The following is a 3,215-nucleotide window of genomic DNA, read 5'->3' as shown; positions in this document are numbered from 1 at the left end:
TTGCAGACTGTCTTCTACCAGGCCAAGTTTATCCTTAAAAAAGAGCATTCTTCCTTTAGTGCCACGCAGAGTCCCCCCGTTGTAAAAATAACAAATCAAGACCACGTCTATTTTGTAATGCTACTTCAGCTAAAGAGGCAACAGAATCTTTTAGGTGTTCTAACCCTGCTTGAAGTTCTGAGAGATCCTTATCAATAGCGGCACTAAGCTGGGTGTACTGTGCATTGGAGGAGACTAAGGAGGCAATACCTGTACCAGAGCCAACAAACCCAAGTCCAATCAGGACCGCGAGTGTAACTGCTGTCAGGGGTTCTCTTTTGTCTCTGATAAGGGTACCCCTTCCATGTTCCCAAAATTGGAGGAATTCCTCCGGGTAGTGGACAGTTAGGTGAGGAAAAAGGGAGACAAGGACACAATAGTCCTTTTTCTCAAGGAATTGTTTGGTGTCCACAAAGGTGGTTAGTCCTGACGAGCAGGCAAGATAGGTATTAGGAGGGGCTACAGCATATTTATAGGAAGTATTAATAAGGGTACTTTGGTTACATACTGTGTCTAGCTGAAGAGGGGGGGAGCATTTGTGGGCCAAGGAGACAATTTCCCTGACCAGAGATTTTTGCAAGAGTGAGGCCTTGGGATTCCTCAGTGCCCCATCTGAGATCATCTGTTCTGTTGGAGTGGGTGATGTTCCCGAATTGAGCAATACCTTCATAGAAGGGCGGGGAAGAGGAATAGCAGATCCAGCATTCTTCCAATGAGGAATTCTGTATCTGGGTCAAAGCTTGCACAGAGGCATTAATGAGAGTAAGTATGATATGGACAGTAGAGGGACTGCTAGCAGGGAGGGTGGGTCTATAAGGGACGGTGTCGAGGGAGACAGGGGTGCTGGGAGTAGGTTGGTCCAAGGGTCTGGTATTATAGATGTTAGCATTAGGCCCAATGGCCACCGGTTGGGAGGGTGTGGGGATGGTTTGGGTGAGTCATCTTGATGGTGAATATAGTTCCAGGGTCATATTTAGACTTATATAATCGGAGTCCCCAGGTATATCCCCTTTCCCATTCACGCGCCTCTTTCCCTTTCGCAGTAAACTGAATTTCCAGGGGGTTGCACCATTGGTTGTTAGTCTGGCAAGAATTCTGAGTGAGGCTATAGTTGGCGGCGACTGTTATAAAGTCTGTTTCTGAGTGTTTTATCCAGTACCCAGTACCTGTTGTTTCACAACCCCACTGTTCGCAGAAATAATCTGCCGGTCGGCCGCAACGTGGGTGGGTCCGTGCATATCCGGGGCATACATAGAAGGATAGGCTGGCAAGCTTTCCTCTTCGGTCTTTAGTGAGGCATCCAGTGGGTCCCACATATGGGCCCCACATCACACTCCATCCTGAATCGTATTGCGAGAGTTGACAAAGGTCAGGGTATAGAGGGGGCCATGGGGCAGTTGAATCTACTTTAGATGTGCTCCAAACACGGGAGCCTCAGGAGTCTTCAATGGACCAGGTATAGTTGAGTAGTCTGTATGAGCAGGATAGCGGTAAGAGCAGGCATAAGACGAGGGCCTTCATGCTGGATCCCTTATCTACAAGAGAGCACAGAGGGAGATTTCTCAGGGGGTTCCCTGGGTGGATTATGTAGTTTTACTAGACACTCGGGCAGCCATCTAGCATTTTGAGCTGATGAATCATAAATACAGGCATGTCCTTTACCCCAGATAAGGACTGGGTCAGGTCCTTGCCATTTGTTGGAGATGGGATCTCTCCACATAGCCTGTGCATAGTTGTGTTCAGTAGTGGGATGCCAAAGGCGATCTGCTGCAGATTTGGCATTAGCATCAAGGGAGAGGAAATTGAGGACAAAGAGGGCATGGTTAAGAATAGTTTTAGTATTGTTAATCTTGGGTAGAGTGTCTCTGACCCTTTCTATAATTTAGTAATCATGTTTTTGAGCGTTTGGTGGGCTCTTTCTACAATGCCCTGTCCTTGAGGGTTATAAGGAATTCCTGTAATATGTTTGATACCTAAACTCTGACAGAAGTTACGGAAGGAGGCGCTTGCATATCTGGGGCCATTGTCTGTTTTAATGATCTTAGGGTTGGGGAGTGTAGCCAAGGCGGCCAGAACATGGTTAATAACATGGCGGGTAGCTTCACCGCTCTGGGGGGGTGGCAAAAATAAACCCACTGAAGGTGTCAATAGAAACATGGATGTACTTAAGCTTTCCAAAAGGTGCATAGTGGGTGACATCCATCTGCCAGACTTCACCAGGAACCAACCCCCGGGGATTGACGCCGAGGTGTGGCTCTGGGAGCAGGACAAGACACCCTGGGCACTGTTTGACTATTTGTCTTGCTTGTTCCCTGGTTATGCCAAATTTAAGCCTGAGTGTCTGTGAGTTTAGGTGGTGCAGCTTGTGGGCCCGCGTGGCAGCCTCTAGGGGACACAGCAACGCAGGCTCATAAGCTACCCCACAGAAACCTGTTCCTTTTCCTAAAAATGGGCCTTTAGTTGCCCGGTCCACTTGTGCGTTCCCTTCTGTCAGGGGGCCTGGGAGGTCAGAATGGGCACGAATATGACCAATGAAAAAGGGTTGACTTCTGGAAAGTATGAGTGACTGTAACTTGGCAAAGAGAGGGGAGGCATTGGTAGATGGTTGTATATAAGGGACAGTTTCTAAAAGGGGTACCGAGTGGGCAACGTAGTTACTATCTGTGTACAGATTTAAAGGATCAGGGACTGCCTCAAAAGCCCAGATGATCGCAGCAAGCTCTACAAGTTGTGCTGAGGTGTATGGGAAGGTGAGGGAGGTGATCTTCCCATTTACGCTCACTGCGGCTTTCCCAGATGCTGAGCCATCTGTGAAGATGAGATGGGCCTCCTTGAGGGGTGTCCTTTTAGTTATTTTGGGGAAGACTACAGGTGTTATTTGCAGGAACTGAATAAGTTTGTCAGGGGGGTAGTGATTGTCTATGACCCCCGGGAATGAGATACAGCTCACAGCCCAGTCATCATCGTTTAATAGGAGCCAATTTATTTGTGATGCTGTGTATGGGCAAATGATGCGATCAGGTTCTTTGCCAAAGAGTCTTACTGCAGCTTCTCTTCCTCCTTTAAGGAGGTCAGCGGTGAGGTGTGGGTATGATGGGAGAATTTTGGTGGGGGTGGCTGGCATGTGTATCCAGAAAAGTGGATGATTTTGCCAAAGCAGGCCAGTGGGAGAGAGA

Source organism: Macrotis lagotis, chromosome X (genome assembly GCF_037893015.1).
Source record: "Macrotis lagotis isolate mMagLag1 chromosome X, bilby.v1.9.chrom.fasta, whole genome shotgun sequence".
In the NCBI taxonomy this organism is placed as follows: Eukaryota; Metazoa; Chordata; class Mammalia; order Peramelemorphia; family Peramelidae; genus Macrotis; species Macrotis lagotis.
This window is presented reverse-complemented; position numbering follows the sequence as displayed.